At 37.9% G+C, this 17,555-nt stretch overlaps 1 protein-coding gene across 4 annotated transcripts in view; it reads left to right on the top strand.

Moving 5' to 3' along the window:
• Nucleotides 1-17,555, top strand: part of ZBTB20 (zinc finger and BTB domain containing 20) — a 444,040-nt gene that overhangs the window by 116,786 nt on the left and 309,699 nt on the right. For all 4 annotated transcript variants that reach the window (XM_031056601.1, XM_031056598.1, XM_031056600.1 and 1 more), the window contains exon 4: nt 16,200-16,275. The gene's annotated coding sequence lies outside the window, so the exon portion shown is untranslated. The remainder of the gene's footprint in view (nt 1-16,199; nt 16,276-17,555) is intronic.

The raw sequence follows: 17,555 nt of genomic DNA, 5'->3' as shown, positions 1-17,555 counted from the left end.
CTTTCATTTTTTAAAGTGGTTGGGGGCTTTTATGGTGTTGTAGTCTCAAAAGCAATGCCATTGGGATACTTTTGGTTTTGTAGCTGGTCATGGTGATCAGGGAGCACCTTCAGTGCTGCAGACCAGCAAGAATCCTTTAAAGAGAGGAAGTGAATGGTGGGAACTCTTCATGAGATTGAACAGATTTGTAAGTCAATAGGTCCAGCTATGAAATCTGAAGTGGACGAAGGAAAATGAACCTTTTTGTACATCGCAGTCAAAAGCATGGGCTGAAAGTTCCAAGAGCAGAGACCTATTTGAGTTGTACCAAGAGGTAAAGGGTCAAAAAAAAAATCAGTGGGTTAGAATTCAGTCTCTGACACGTGTAAAGATGGTGCTTGTCTTGTTGTCACTAATAAATATAAAATAATGTATCTGAAAAACCTGTGTCCATTCTTTGTTTAGATTCTTTTCAGCATTTGACCCATTAAGTATCTAATTCTTGGCTTACATCCATTGATTAAAGAAGAAGACTAGGAACTAAATTGGTTTGGTGAAACAAATTCTCTTCTCTTACACAGTCGTAAATAAGAAATAATCCTGGATTTTTGTACAAGTGTCAATATTCTGAATTTACTGTAGATTATATCTAAAATCAAATTTTGGCCAGTTATTGAAAATCTGGGAGTTTTAGTTTGTGTTGTGAAATAGGAGTTGGTTGGCATTGACCTCCTCTTGCTGAGGTTATCTGGTCTGTCTGCCAAAATCCCCATTGCAAGAAAATTTCCTTGATATTATCCATAATACGCACCACTCCTGAAGGATGACTCTTGTGCCTAACCTTGATAATCTCTGGAGAAAATAGTTAAACACCGTGTTCTGGGATTTGCTACCAAATATTTAAACTTCTTATTGCATTGGAAATAGAAAATCCATGTAATGAATTGTAACTAGCAATGAATCTGAGAGGTGTCTTCTGGAAGTAACTTTTGCTAAACTTTATCTGTATTCAGATGCCGTTGGCAGAGCAGGTGAAAGGGCTTGAGGTCAAGGGGGTGCATAAGCGATAGAGTTCTGTGGGATCAGTCTTGGAGGTCTCAGTCTAAAAAGCATCATTAACTCAGTGTTACCTTTCAGTGCCTTTCTAAAATCTTCATTTTAGACGAGAGGCCTGCGTGCAGAATTTAAGAGGCTTATTTTCTTATACAGAAATAATGCTGCTAAGCTGCTAGAAATCTCAGCAGCTTAATATAAATGTTCAAATAAAAAAGTTAGTATTTTAACTGTATAACCTTCAAATATAATTAATAATGAAATCCTAAGCAGGAGCCTAGGGGAAAGCATTAGGATTTTTTCTATTTGTGGAATAGGTGCAGGTCTCTAGTGTGCAGTTGAAAATAGGGACTAAATATGAGCTGATGATTTGGAAATCACTCATGTGTGCTGCTGAATGCAGTCACAGTTGGTATGTAAAGTAGAGCACAGGAGTAAATGAAAAAAGAGGGACCTGAGCCACCAACTTCACACTCAGATAAAATACTGAACTTGTGTACTAGATGGGGATATTCAGATAGTTTTTTTTAAATTTAATTTGGCCTGAGGATTAAATTAATATTATCCTGCTAGTGCAGGAGGTGGTATATTATTTTTTTCTTCACTCTTTTACCAGTGCTACCCAAATTATTATTATGGAGCTTAATTATGGGAAACAAAAATCACAGTAAGAGGGAGTGTCATGACTACCTGTGTGATGAGCCTGTTAAGATTTGTAGCACAGCAAGATGCCTTTCAGAAACACTGCTTCCCAGGAAAAGATGTTGTTGAGTGTTAATCCACAGGTGGTGACTCAGGAAAGACGAAAAGAAACTGTTCAGACAAGAAGGGTGTTCTCCAGTGTGGTTGGAATGCATTGTTCTGTCTGTGCTTACACTTTTCAGAACCTCTGCACCACTTCTGTGCATGAAGGTTGCATGGAAGGCCAGCAGTTCCTTCTGTAATGAAGTGCTTAAACTCTGCAGTACTGGGTGTAAACAGGAGCTGTGGGATTATGGGCCAGAATTTTGGTCTCAGTAATGGAATAAGCAGAGAGGAAAAATGTCTGCAGATACTTCAGTCATAAGGGGTGACCACACAGTACTCTTCCAGAGTGCAAGTGGAAAAGGCAGAAGCCCTGGAAGGACTGGTTCTTTCTTTTTAATTTCCAGTTCTTTAGGCATCTTGAAGCACATGGTGTGGGTTTGATTAAGGTATAAATGTGTTGTCAGGCTGGGGGTTACTACATTACCATCCTTTGAGTCACATGATTAGGAAGGAAAAGAGAAGAAATATGGAAGTGGAAAGTGAAGTTTGGTGTACACAGTAGTCAGCATTCACACATGGCTGTCACACTGTGTGACCTGAGGTATTGCAGTTATTTCCTATGTAGGTATCAGTTGCCTTTTTACTGACAGCTTCTGGAAGAGTGATGGTATTGGCTAATGGAGCAATCATACTGCTTGTCAGAGAGGAAAAATTATTTTTAGACTTGTCTTTTATAACAACACCCTGAAATGGTTGATGATGCCTAAAAGAGGCAACACAGAAGTCAAACTGTTATTTCACATACCCTGTTTTTCCAACAGAAATAAGTAAAAAAAAGTCTCATAAATGTGGAAAGGACACTACAGATTCAGTTCCAGTCTACTCTTTTAGATTCCTGCTCAAAACTTGGTAGCTTCCAGGGCTGCATTTAAATCCTGGGGCACCTCCTCTCTTGCAGACCATGGTGTGTTCTATCCTGTCCATTCTCTTACAATGGCTGCATCATTCCCCCTCCACTGCTCAGCAGCAATTACTCTTTGATGCCGGAACTGTAGCCTAGGTTTTTGTGACCACCTGTGATGTTTATAAGAGAATCTCTCTTCTATGCTGCCATGGGAAAAATTATTTGCTGACCAAGCCAATATCCAGCCCATTGCTAACCAATTCATTAATACTTTCAGATTATGGTGAATCCTTCTCCCACCTCAATCAATTGCAGTATGTACTAATAAATGGCTGTTTAGCACCTTCAGATTGTTTATGTAGTCTTAAAGTCACTTATTTAACCTTCCTCTTTTGATGGTCACACCTGAATGTGCCTTGCACTATTGACACAGTTATGTGATTTTTGAGGCCAGAAGCAGATTGATTTGAAGTTGCAGTAAGAGAAATAATGTAGAAATTAGCTTTTCCCCTTACTTTGGAATCAGAAGGATATTCTGGATATCTTAAGACATTAGTAGGTAAAGTTACTAGGTAGCCAAAATATTAGGAGATTCCTCCAATAACATATGTTTTATGTGTATTGATGTTTCTTGGTGATACATAATCTTTGTTCCACCTCAAGAAGGTAATGAGAAGACTGCTTCTCACAGGGTTCATTTTTATCAGGACTGCTGAAGGTTGCAGTAGAGGAGAAGAATACACTGCCAGTAATTTTCTAGAAACAGTTGGCAAGCATTGGAATTTAAGTTTTCTATGGATTTGTGTTATGGTTGGTTGACTTCTTGACTAAGAAGGTGTGACCTCTCACTGAAGTATTTCCTGGGTTCTGAGGTGGATTTATAAATCCAGTTCTCAGGTGCTTAAGGTATGAACTTGTACTGTTGGTTCTGTGGGGGGAAAATTAATATCTCTCTCTCTACCCCTGCTTATTTCCTTTTTTTTTTAATTTTATGAAGTTTATAGGAATCAACCTTTTTATTCAGGGTGATAAGCCTTTAGCAAATCTGTTTGAAATTGGTAAATTAAGAGTACTAGTGAGAGGTTGTATTTGGGCAGCACAATTCCCGCCTTACAGAAACCAAGAGAAAAAGCTGGTGTCCAGAGACAGGATATCTTTGGTTATTCCAGGCTCAACCAATGATTTGCTCCATGACCTTTGGCAAACCACTTGTCTCTTTATGCAGTAAGAAAATACTGATTGATTGAATCGATCTCTGTGTGGGATGAGGGTAATTTTCAGATTCCTGACTGAGGATCTCAGGGTTCTTTATTGCGAAATACTGAGAAGGTAGAAGGTAGTGGTAAACAGGCTGTCAATATTTTTTGAAGATATGCTGTCATTCGCCTTCATAATGATTCATACTGAAAGATTTAAGCAGGTTCTGCTGTTTGAATAATTCAGGTGAAAATGTTTTTCTGATTCCAGGACAGTTTGGACTGTGCAACTTGAAGAGAGGAGACCTAAGATCATTTGTAGGATTGAAAGGTTTACCTGAGCACTACCTTCCCATTAATTAAATATCCAGAAAATTAGGAGAGATTTGTTTCACTTTTCCTGTACTATCTGTGACTTACTGAAATTTGCCATAAGAGAAACAGATTACTTAAGCTGACTTGCTTGGGGTGTTTTTGGTCATACACTGGCAAATTTGTAAAAAGTAAAGCATGAAGGCTTTTTTAGTTCCTGCCACCTGTCTGTAATGTATGCTGGAGCCTTCTTTTCTTATTTGATCATGGGATGCAACACATGAACCATGCAGTGAGAAGCTGGCTCTTGGCATCAGTTACAGCAAACAAGTATTTAAAAGTCTGGTAAGTCAAGCCAGCTTAAAGCTTAAAAGCAAACCTTTGCTAGACTGGCATTTGTTAGCAATACATATAGCAAATAGTTCTTAATCATTATTAGCTATTACCACTGTATATTCAAACAGTTGGTTGTTAAGATCCCGTATTTTTCCAAGCATTGCTTAAAAACTTGCATCTAGAAAATTAACAAACAGTATTTTGACCAGCTGGAAGAATAAAAATCACTCTGATTCTTAACACCTTTAAGTTTAATATTAGATATAAACATCCAGTGTTCTGCACCCACCAAACCAGAAGTTGTCCACAATACCTTCCAATCAAATAGTATTGTAACATTCCATCTGCATTGGGACTGGATAAGAGAAAAGAAAAATAAGGATTCCTTAAAATTAAAAAATAGTAAAGGAAACTATGACAACATTATACTTGTAACCTGAACCATGTGAATTTTAAGTTTTCTTTTATAAACCATATCTGAGAAAATGAAAACATGAAATTTGCATAAAACATGACAAAATTTGGGATTGCTACAAATCTTGTCCCTCAGAGAGGCCTGCAATGTTAGGAAAACAAAAGAACACTTGCATTTTTTTATATATGTGTATATATATCTACGTGTGTATAAACAAAAACTTCCAAAGCAAAAGTGCAGAAGTTTCTTTTCAGTCTTCTTCTTCACCCATCCCTACTTAGTCCTTTCAGACTCCTTTTTAGAGAAAACAAAAAAAAGGCACAGATTTCAATTTTTTGCGTTGCAAACTCTCTTTGAAGATCGCTTCCACTTTAATGTTTCTGGCTTCTGGCTTTGAAACAATTGCCATTTTACCTAAAAGGGCAACGTGTTTACAGATTCTGTGTGAAATAATTTTCAAGAGTAATGTGTTTCCTGACCATTTCTATTTTTAGCACAGTGATAGCTCAAAGCTAAGAACACTTACTGATTGAAACTGTACTTTTAGTAACTTAAGGATGGGGCTCTTTCTTTTTTCCTGATATGGACACATCTAATGTGGGAGACATCCTAGGAAATGAGAGACAATTCTCCTCTTATTCATAGATGTGAGGCTTCTCTCCCCTTCAGGTTAGCTTGTGTAGTTTTCTATTCAGGAACTAACTGGGGTTGCTTTCAGTGCAAAATTAAATCTTGAATGTTTTTAGATGGTTTTGCGGGGGATTTGTTGTTTTGTATTTTTGGGGCATGGGGTGGTGCTGGTGAAGTTTTTTTTCAGGTGAAGTTTAGGAACTGGAAATAAGGTGAGCCAGAGCAGTGTGACTAATGGTTTTTCTGCAGGCCATGAGCAAGAGTCTCACCAATGGTATGTGGACTGTCATCCTACTTTCAGACAAATTGTAGTAATGCATGACACTTCAGACGTCGTACAAATAGCAGTCTGGAACATTTCATTAGGATTTTAAGAACAACAAGGGGATGCAGATTTAATAGGCTAATATGCTTAAGTGGCCTTGGTACTATCTTATGTAAGATGGTAGCTTGCAGAGCTAGGAAATAATTCTGTACACATTTACTGTGTAGTAGTTCCTTGTTTTGGAACTTTAATGTGGCTTATAACTAAGAAAAAGATAATTTTTTTTTCTGTAATTCACATTAGGGATACATTTATTTATTTCTGTGAACATCAGGCCCTTCTGTAATGGTTATTTATTGCAGTATATTCAATGCAGACTTCCAGTCAATGAGAACAGAAAGGAGATCACTGACTACATAAAACCCTAGGCTGGTTTCAGTTATAGCTCAGGAAATGGAAAGTTTCTTTCTTGCCCAAATATGAAGCTCAGTCAGTCAGAAAATACAGAGACATTAATGTCATGGGGCATTGTTAAAGAGTAAAAACTTCAGCTAAAAGAGAGAAATGCGTGAGGGAGAGTTTTGTGTCAGATGGCTACAGCAGAAGATCTGGCAACTGGACTTCAGAATTCTGCTCCAGCATCTCCAGAGCTGCTGGGAGAGTAATGTATCTGTTGTTGGCATCACTGAACCTCTTAATGGAAAAGAAAGCGTGTTTCTAAAGAATTTTGAGATTCAAGGAGGAAAGGCTGAATTTGTTGGAAATTTTAGCCCTGATAGTGTACCAATTGATTACAGGGACAGCTGACTACATGTAATTAAAACCAAACCTCCGTTCACTTGATGTTAAATAATATGGTATTTTATATAATAGTCTCTCTTAGTACACACAGATGCATAATGAGAATTTATAGGTACATGTGACTCCTAGAGTGTTCTTTTTATTGTAAACTGTTTCCCTAAATTTTGGCTTCTTATAGCATTTCATTCTTTTGCTTGCTTACATTAGAATAAATATCCAGCAATCTTTAAAAAGGTAGCACAGAGTGGAATAGCAGTTGGTGTTTTGTATCCTGGCAGGCTTCATGTATTTCACAAGTGCTTTTACTGTGGAAGGTACAGGTTCAAGTTCTGTTCCTTATGCATTGTTTAATGGTGCGGGGTGGGCAGCAGAGCATGAGATGGTTCCTCAGCACGTGCAAAGAAACTAGGCAGTTCCTCCCTGATAGACCCACTTCCTTTTTATAGTTATTTGTAGAGAAAATGCTTGAAGAGTGCTGAGTTCTTTCTGTGGGAGGTGCAGAGGAGGGAAAAAGAAGAGTTTTAGCTCTTCCATACAAATTACAGGTGGGTTCAAATTTGGTAAATGTGGTAAATGTAGATGCATCTCAGTTATGACAACAAAGGTCCTGAAGGATCTATCCTTTTAATTCTTTCAAGGCATATTGAAGAAATAAAAAATTTAGTTGTATAATATGCAAATGATCCTTTTCTATTTATGAATATTATTTTCACTGTCTCAGCAATTGGGCCTGAAATATTTTTCTGGGCTTCGTTGCAACATAAAGGCATTAGATCAAGAATGTTCCAAAATTCAGATTGGCTGGTATTTGATTATATCACCATGACTGAATGTTACCAGTTTTAAAATGCTTTTTTTTGTTGTTCAGGAAATTTTAAAACAGCTTTGATTTCAAACATGAAACTTGGCAAGTGACTGGTCCACAATGTGTTCTAATCACTTCTGGTATTTTGGAAAAGACTTGAAAAAGATTGAAGTTGTTATTTTATTAGAAATTTAGTTACCAGTTGCATATCTGAACTTCTCATCTTCTTTACCTGGAATGCAATTAGCATATGGTCTTGTAGACTTTACCCAGTGTTAGTGTTAACATGATGAAACTTAATTTTGTGTTTTTCTGTACACGGGTTTTTGTTAGAATTTTTTTTATTGCTAAAAAATGATGTACCAGTTTTAATTCTGTAGTTTGGTTGACCACCAGGAGGATACATTTGGTCTCATCTGTTTAAACATAGATTATGGAACAAGTTGCAAACCCAAACTTTTTTCTGCTAATAATAGCATTCTGTTATATGTTAGGTGTATTTTGGTTTTTTTGTTGGGCAAATGGAGCCAGAGTGAATTTTAGTCTTGGCACTTTGAGCAATTCAATTGTTGCAGAAACCCCACGAACCTGAGCTCATACCATGTACTCCTCATCTTAAGTATCTGAAGCAAAGATAAATATTACATAGATTTAAGTGTGTGCACTCCATATCTCAAGGTCCCTGGAATAACTACAAATATAATTTGTAATGGACCAGGCCAACCTCAGGGATGGATCTCAAAGGATGCTGAGGTCTCTGAATCTAGTCCTGCACTGTATTTAGATATACTTTGTCTTCAGAAGATAGTAGCCGTTCTTTTAGAAATCAATTTTAAACTTATCTAGTCATTATGCTGTTGCTTTATTAACTAGATTTTGCAGGATGTGGCTGACAGTATAAAAACATTTTTCTTGTTTTTTACTAATATTGAAAGTAAATGGAAGATTGTTTTCTCCTTTTTTCTTCCAGATATTATTTCCGGTCCTGACACAGTGATTAGTTGAAATCATTGCTGATGTAGTATCTTTTTTTTTTTCTTCTGCATTGTTTCCGGGGAAAAAAATTACAATAGAGCTTTGCCAAATCACAGTGCAGGAACTGAACTTCCCTGAACTTTCATATAGTTCCAGCTGGGTTTGAATTTCTCTTCTTGTAGGATGATGTCTAATTAAACAAGAATTACAAGTATGGACTTTATTGGGAGGTATTTGAGAGCTTGCATCAATGTTACATTAAAAGTTTAAGCAGCAGATTTGTAGTACAGTCTAAAGGTCTCCAAGTCCTCTGGTATTATATTTGCAAAGATTTCTGAGATGAATGAAATTGGAGGGGGTTGGTAGCATTGTCCCTGTAATATTGAATCTCAATAGCCTGTACAATAAGATATTGTTCAGTATCCTCCTTGGGCCTTGAGCTTAATATGGCAGTTACATAAACTGAAATAATGTGAAACTTCTGGGCATGGTTTGTGCACGACGTTGTGCAAGATGGAGCTGGTTTTGGGATTCAGGTTAATGGCCTTCTGGCAAAAAACATAAATAATGTGCTGAAGTAAAAGACTGCATTGATTTCTGCTTTTGCATATGGTGGAATAAAATCTGTCAATGTGTAATCTGGAAGAGGCCTCATACCACTTGTGATGCACCTGCTTGTATGAACTCAAAACTTAGCCTGTAGTCCTGACTTTGCTTTTTATTAATTTTATTTATTCTTAAAAGATAGCATGGCCCTTCTCACACATCAGAATCCCAAGTTCCTCCCAAGACAGACCTGTGGGTTTAAGGCTTCTGCTAAGGGTGGCACAACAGTGATGGACCTACTGTCCATCTAAAGTGTGGCGGAGCCACAGAAGCCACACTTCCACTCGCTGCTCCAGAGACCTGAAGTGGATATTTTCACCTCTAATTCTTTCCACTTCTCTGACATGAGACCCACAAATTCATGCCTCTCTGCTAATACACTTCCCTCCCTGTCTCTTTCTCCTGTGAAAGAAGTGTCACACCTTCATCCTATTCCCTTCTCTGCCTGCAGCAAGAAAGGAAAATGGGAGCTTTGCAGTGCAAGCAAGGCAGATTCTCACAGAGAAGACGGAGGGAAGCAGGTGTTGGTCAGAGGGAGATGGGAGAGGAGATCGGCTTAGTCTGCTGTGTGAGGGTAGAAGAAATACTGGAGATCTTGGGACAAGATCAAAGGTCCCAAAACCATAGATGATGGATTTCATAGGTGATTGAGATTACCAGGTACAGTCTCCTGACGTCACATGTTAAGACAATGACCATGTGCAATAAGTCAAGAGGAGGAGTTGTGACAACTTTCCTAAATTTCTTACAGTTGAAAATGTGTAGCTTTCGCTCACTCACTCAATTTTGCTGTCTCAAGAAGGAGAGCATTAGAAGTTATTTTGGCCTTATTCTTGAAGGGGCACAAGTAAGCAGAGTCTCTGGTGCTGGGGGTGCGTTGTCCACACAAGGAAAGAGAAAAAGGCAGGACATAGTGAACTTCACATCCTGCTGATATGGGTGAGTTTATGCTGGAAATAGTCAACTGCTATGTTTAATTGCTCAGCACTTTGAAGTAGCTAGACTTCCAAATAAAGGTTTATCACTTTGACCTTTACTGCCATATGTCCCATGAGATTTACCCCTGCCCTGGGGCTTTTCATTTAATCTAAGTACATTACTTTTCATCCAGGATCTTGCCCCTTCACAAGTAAGGGTCAGGCTGAATTTTTTTGGGGCAGATCTGTGAAGGAAATGGAGAGGTAGTACCCATTTGAATGTACACAGTGTCTCTGTGGGGATAGTTCAATGTCATCTTCTGTACCAGAAATCAGCAACAAAATGGCTTTAGCTGTGCAGGGCAGTGGAAATTCAGGAAGTACAACTAAAAAAGTCCCCTATTTCCAAGGAAGACTTTAAGGATGTCATATGTGATTACTCTAAACTTTAAAATTTTAATCATTAGTACTGATAGTCTAATAAAATAGGCCAGATGATTGTCCCTTACCACAGTAATTGAAATATATTATTTTATTTTGCTTTCCAAGGGAGCAAATTTCACAACTCAGCCATACCAGTGCATAGTAACATGATGAAGTCAAACCAACACAGTGAAAACCTTCTATTTCTGAATTTGAAACAAAATTCTGTATTGGTTTTTGATAACTTTTTTTACATTTTAAGATACATTAAATACCACATAGTTCTGGCTTGTGCACATTACTTTAATCTTACAATTTTGATACCTTTCGCATTTGATGAATTTCTTTTTTCTGAATTATCTGTTTTGGATGCTGTCAATATTTACATTCTTTTTCTCATCTTTAATGAATCTCTGTAGTGATAATAATCCTAGCACCTATTGCTCAGCATCAGAGTAGATTCTTCTTTCTATTCTTTTGTAATACCACTGATTAATAACTCATTGCATCCTATCTGTCAGACAGTTTTTATCCATCTTATTGTAATAGTATTCAGACCATAATTCTCTAGTGCCTCTATGAGCTTCCTGTGTGGTACTGTGTCAAAGGCCTTGCTAAAATCCAAACAAATTATATCCACCACATTTCCTTTATCCACCCAGTTTGTCACCGCACTGAAATACCCATCACAATGAAACATTTATTGATGTAAGTTTCTCTGTTAAACCAGAATAAATGTGAAGGTTCTGCTGTGATTATGTGATAGAGCCTGCTTCTTAACAGGTATTATCATTTTATGCACTAAAGATAATATGAGCCATGGGAGATGATACCATTCAGCAGGCGCAGTGAGGCTGTGAAGATCAAAGTATTATGAACCTTGAAAAGAAGTGGGAGAAGCTTATATGCTACAATAGCTTGCAAAGGGCATAAGTAAAGTCTTCTAGCTGTATTCCAAGAGATGCTCAGCGAATATCAGCTTCAGAGCTGCTTCACAAAAAAAACTGTATCTTTAGAGAAAGAATTGTTTGGGCAAGGCCTTGTGAAAGCTGCATGCTGTCACTGTTCCTGTTCCTTGGGAACATAAACAGGATCTAGGGACAGCTTGTGCAAGAAAACAGTTGGAATAAGGAATATCATGGTTTTTAGCAGCCAACTTGATTACCATCATCGCCCCTGCGTAGGAAGAAAGCTTCAAGAGGTATTTAGAAGGATGCTGGGTCCCACCTAACTATAACAGAACTATCCATTAAACTCCTAAACACTGGGAGCCCAGGTCAGATCCTAAGTGCAGTTATAGAGACCAACTCTTCTGTGGGTTGAGAAGTTCAGCTCTCATATGCTTTCACAGCTGGGCTTCTCAAGTGCTTGTTGCTAACTCTGTTAGCAGGAGGAATAAATGAGGGGGATGGACTGTGCTGTTAAGGGATCCAACATGTTTAACAGGTTTGAGAGCCCTTGTGATGAAATTGCATCCAGTACCTGTTTCCAAGTGACCATTAGAGTGGATTATGCATTGCAGCTTTTTTATAGAGTTGATTCTCTCTAACTTTTTGAAACTGAGATTACAAGGAGTCTCAGTCTTCACCCAAAGGCAGGTTTTATCATACCGGAACAAAAATAGTTCAAATACTTTTGGGGGATGTGGGGTGTGTGTGAATTGCAGCCAAAAATACACCTTTTTCCTGATTAAAATGCTTTTCTAGCTGAAACAGCCATAGTTAGGAAATTAAAATTTGTAATGGGTGTCATCTTCACTGAGAAAGTAAACTCGAAGGATGAATGCCATGGGGAAGACAAAATCTCTGTGGGCGTTCATGTTTGCAGCGAACCAATAACAGATAGAGATTTACCATTTTGACAAAGAAACCTTCAGTCTCCTGTTGTCCATTCCTGAAGTGGGAGGAACCCTTGATCCCAGCACAGTGCTGTAGGTTGTCCTCTGTTTCTATTCTGCCAGATTACAAAGCCCCCCCACAAACCTTGTGACTCTGGTTTGAGCCACAAATGGCTATGAGTTTGAAGGCAGAGCTGGAAGTAACATAAATTCCCGCATATGTTTGAAAGTGTAGTAAGACCTCCAATTCAAATTTTTTGAGAGGATTTTTCAATCACTGCTATTACTTTTTTTTTTCTTTTTTATTCTCTCCACTCAGGACAGGGAACAGGTGACAAAAGTAAAGCTGTTTATAGAGAGAAAAAGCAGTAAAGTATCTGTGTAAATAAGATTTGCTCTTTTGTTTTACCGGTGAACCTGAACAGAGCATTGTGCTGGTGTGTCTATACTGGTTCCAATTCCAGAGTTTGTATATTTTTTGCTAGATGAGGTACCTGTACAATTGACTTTCTTTTTTCGTTTCTGTGACACAATTATTCTGGGCCATATCCTAAGTAATTATTTCGATTCTGAAGTTGGATTGAGGCCTCTTAACTGGCTCATGAATATTTTTTAATATTGTCCTGAAGGTAAAGAGCTTGTTTTTTCATTTGTGCGTGTCCATTTTTCTTCCAGTGTGCTCCCTTTCCCTCATTCCCTGGTTGTTGAAGACGAGTTCCTTAATATTATCAATGAGGTTTTTTCCTTGAGGAAGGACATCAGTGTTTTGCCTTCTTTGAATAGTTACTTGTGGCAGTGGCTTCATTGTTGATTTCCAGTTCAAGAAGTGAGCTTGAAAAAGATCAATTGACTGAGGTTGTAATTTCTATATCTAGAAATTTCTAAAATTTCTAAAGATATCAAAAAGTGTTGTAATATATTCTCCTCTAGTCTTCCTTGTCCTCGTAACTAATCAGCTGTGTACAACACTAACTGCCCTGCTCCAGCTGAGTTAAGGTACTCAAGGAAAATCAAAGCTTTACAGATATGGAACTTCTTTATTGCTAAGAGTTTGCAGAAGGCTGACATCTTCTGAAATGTTTCCCCATTAAAAATTACATGTTTTTCCCTTCTCTTTAATTTTTTAGATTGAAGCAATCTGATCCTTATCAAAGTGGTGAATTAGACCATAACCATGAGTCAGGCAAACTACGGTCATGCAGGTCATGAAATATTGCTAATGAACTTCAGTCATTGTTGAGTTGGTAGCTTTCCTCTCACAGTTTTCACACTCTGAACAAGCTTTGTGGCAAGAAGGAATTGTGAGAAAGCAAAGTGAAACCTGTTTACCTTCTGATATTTGTTTTTCAAGCCTTTACTAAGAGGCAACACTTGCCTTGTTTTTAACACTTTATTCATAGGCCTCATTCCTGATCTGCCATACTCCTCATTCTTGCAATTCCAGCTCTTGGGCTTCTCTCAAGCAGAAGTTGATTGACTGTTCTTGGGCCATGTCTCTTTTCTTTCCACAAGGGGATTAGGGCACCCCTTTCACTTAACAATCGTGATCTCCTGCCCCACAAGTGTTAGGCATCCTCACCTGTGCGCAGGAAGGCACGCTCTTACAGAGGGCTTTTTCCGAGGCTCTGTTTCTTGTATTAGAAGAATCACGGTGTGTGCTAATTATGCCTGCCTTGAGGAGAGGGACCACTTTATCTGCAGGCACTATGTCCTCAGGCTAACTTACAAAGTAATGCCAAATGTTGCATTCCCTCCTTTCCCTTCCCAGTCAGAAAAACGTGGGCAAAGCACAAAAGACTTCATCTTAAAACCACTAGGAAGATACACAGAAGAACAGTTGTCAGGATTGTGCCCAGCATGGGAAGGAGGTGCTGTGCCTTTGTGCTTTGACAGGAGACACCCATGTGTTTCCTCGTTCTCTACAAAAAAAAAAAAAACGGGAATTTTGGACAAAATTCACTGTGGCGAAGTCCATGCACCAATTTATTCCTATTTAGGTCATTGGAATAGGGCTTCTCTCTACTGGCTCTCTACACAGGGATACATTTCACCCTCAGTGAATGCTCTTTGTTTTCTCAGTTGAGGTCAGTTTTTCACTGCATTCATTAGAAGAAATAGCGTTGGATTTTAAATACTGCTGCCCCTCTCCTGCCCTGTCAGCAAGCCAGGCTTACAGTCCTGAAGATGTGGGAAAAGGGGTAAATTTGGAAGGGGGAGAAAGTGAAAGAAATGGAAGTTCAGAGGCTGAAACTGTTATCCCATATGTGGCAGTTGTGCTATTGCCTGCTGCTGATGGACTTACCAGTTTTTTGCCTGGATTTCTTCACTACCTTATTAGGTTTCTCTACCTTATCAGGTGTCAATCAGGAGAAAGAAGGAAAGTTGCTTGATATTACGTTGTCTAAAGGAATAGGAACAGAGGAACATGTGTGTCAGGTGGTTCCTTCAGGAAAAATTTCATCCAAGCCTATAAAGGTTATCTTGTGGCAGCATCATCCTAGTGCCTCTATCAGAAGGCTCTTGTTCATTCAAATGCTCAAGAATTGTTTCTTCCTGTTCTGTCCACTTCTGTGCTCTCTGTTTTGCCTCCTGCTCTTCAATACCTCTGATCTTGACAGAGTGGGAAACTTAAACCAACAAATAAGTTTGTAAGCTTATTTTTGTTTGTGGTATAGGTGTGTGTATGAACATGTTTGTGTGAGAGTATATTGTCTGGTATGGTGCATTTTATTTTAAAGATCCATGAGGATGGATTGAGAAACCTCATATAAGACTGACATCTGAGGAATTGTATTTTTACTTATGGGAGAACAATGTAAAATTACACTTAGGAATTGCTCCCAGCCTGTGGTGCATTTAAAAACAGTATTAGATTTGCCGGGATTTATTTGACCGTCTCTGCGAGTGTGCTGCTGGTGAGGAGAATAGCTTTGACTTTGAATGGGGTAAATTAGGCAAGTTCTGCTGTCACCTTTTAAGAATAAAATTTAATGAAGTTTTGATTTGTTCCTTTAATGAGTCATTGGTACATTGTATGTGTCTGTGTATATTGCTGTATGGTTTGTTATTACGAGGCCAAATCCTGACAACTTATTGCAAAATTGTTTTAATTTATTATTAATATTTTTTTGTTTTTCTCATTTCTCCTGTTTTTGGAGCCTTTATAATTAGATATAATTAAAACCACAGGTTTTAAACTCCAGACTAATATTTAAACTCATATTTATGGTACAACCCCTGGAGTTTTATTGTCATTCCAACTATTTCAAGTGCATTTTGAAAAAAAAAATTTTTTTGCATCTGTTCGAATGCTGTGTCGGCAGCTACCACTTCTTAATCATCTGTTTTGCACAGTAATGTGACATTTATTTTACATGATAAGAAACCATACAGTTTTATAGATGAGCTATTTCATATCCCTTAACAAAGGGTTGCAAGGGACCTTTTGCCTTGTACACTTTAAAAACAGCTTTACTCTTTTTGAACTTGTCTTCCTCTGCTTCTCCATGCAACAGTCTGAAAGTGCTGCATGCTGTAGAACGAATTTGTAAAAAATGTTGTTGGCTGGCATTATGTAAAACCATATTTTCCCTTTTGGTGCGTATGTTCTGGTCCTAGCAGTGTCCTTGTTTTGCTGAAATTAACATTTTTATCCTCACAGTCTTTGATATGTGGTGGTGTTTTTCTGTCTTTTTTAATTGTGGGGTTTTTTTTAATTAGTATAAGGTTGATTGTTAAAATTAAGTGGCAGAAGGCTTCTTTCCAAATTATTCAGAGATCTTTTGCTGAAGAAATATATTTTGCTACTCTCAATTGCTTTTTTCCCTTTTTCTTTCATTGCAAACTACTCTGGGAAGAGCTTCTTTTAACAAAAAAAAAGGCTACGCTTGACTGATAATGCATTGCTTTGGATGGTGAAACATTATGAAAGTTTAATTTTTAATTAAATCTGAAATACCAATTATAACTGAAAGAGATTTTAACCTGTTTCTTTTCAGACTGCCTGAAGTTACATTGTAGATGCTGAAATCACTGCACCTTAAAAACAAAAAGATTAAGCCACACTGCATTCCTGTAAGTAAAAGCTTTTCCGGTACCTTTTGTCTGTATTTTTCCTCTATATGCATCCAAAGTGTTAGCACAGTAGCTGGTCTTGGATAAAGGTCAGAGTCCCCTTGAATGGGATTTAGAAGTTCAAAGGATGTTTTATTTAAAAATTAAAAAGGAACTTACATCTTGCAGATCTTTAATTTCAGAGCACTGAATAGATCATTCTTTCCTGCTTTGTTTTGAATAGCATTAGGAATACTGTGCATCTCTGTTGACTTACAGTTGCTGTCGCTTTGTCAGAGAGGATTTCTGCACGTTGGTGCAGAGATAACAGAAAGTAGCAGAAGATTCCTTATAGCACAAAATACAGTTTATTCTCTTCTCATGATGTCGTAACAAATTCTTCTCCTTTGTATGAGAAAAAAACAAACAACTTTCTGATGACATCACAGGGGACTTCAGCTGCTTTAGGGTGCAGATGAAGGCAGAAATGCCTAATTCATCTCTGCTGTGACACAACAAAACAGTCAAAATAACATCTACTTCTCAGCAAGAAAGGAGTCTTTTTCTAAGAGCATAGTAGCTCCATAAATGCAAGTCAGATTGCACATCACTCTGATCTACCCTTATTTAGAATCTGTTTATTGAATGTATTTGGGTTAATAATTAAGATTTGGAACTTCAGTGACAACAACAGGCATGCAAAAGAGGATTGGAAAATACAGTAGATTCAGATACTCTTAATCAAATGAAATAATATATGAAAAAAATCCAGAATCTTGTAGAAAGAAGGAAAATTATCGATTTCAGTTGAACCGTACAAAGCTGTGGAATATTACAAAGCAAAGTCAGTTTGTTTTCTTGTTTAAGATCAAAATGTGCAGTCTGTAATGAAATCCAGAGCCTTCTTCCAAAGTGGTACTTTTATACTTCAGTTTTAAAATATTTTAACTATTAGAGAGGATTTATCATGCTTTTACCACCACCCCCTACCCCCCCTTTTTAATATATTTTAATGTTTTATTGTAAAGTAGCTGGAGGGTACAGTTACACTGTGGGCAGCTAAAGCCTTCCCCTCCAGCACACAGCGCCAAGCATGACTCAGACAGGCAGATTGTGCCATTCTGGCTCTGCTCCACTCTGTTTTTACATTACTGGCAAGGGCCATGCCATTGTGTTGTTTAAATATTGTGTATTAACTGCAGGCTGTGGCCAGTGAATGGTATTTAACATTTTCTGCTCTTCATTGCTGAATGTGAGCAGCTTCCCTGGCCACCAGAGGTTTATCTTGCAATTACACTGGT

Source organism: Geospiza fortis, unplaced genomic scaffold, assembly GCF_000277835.1.
Source record: "Geospiza fortis unplaced genomic scaffold, GeoFor_1.0 scaffold1, whole genome shotgun sequence".
NCBI lineage: Eukaryota > Metazoa > Chordata > Aves > Passeriformes > Thraupidae > Geospiza > Geospiza fortis.
This window is presented reverse-complemented; position numbering and strand designations above follow the sequence as displayed.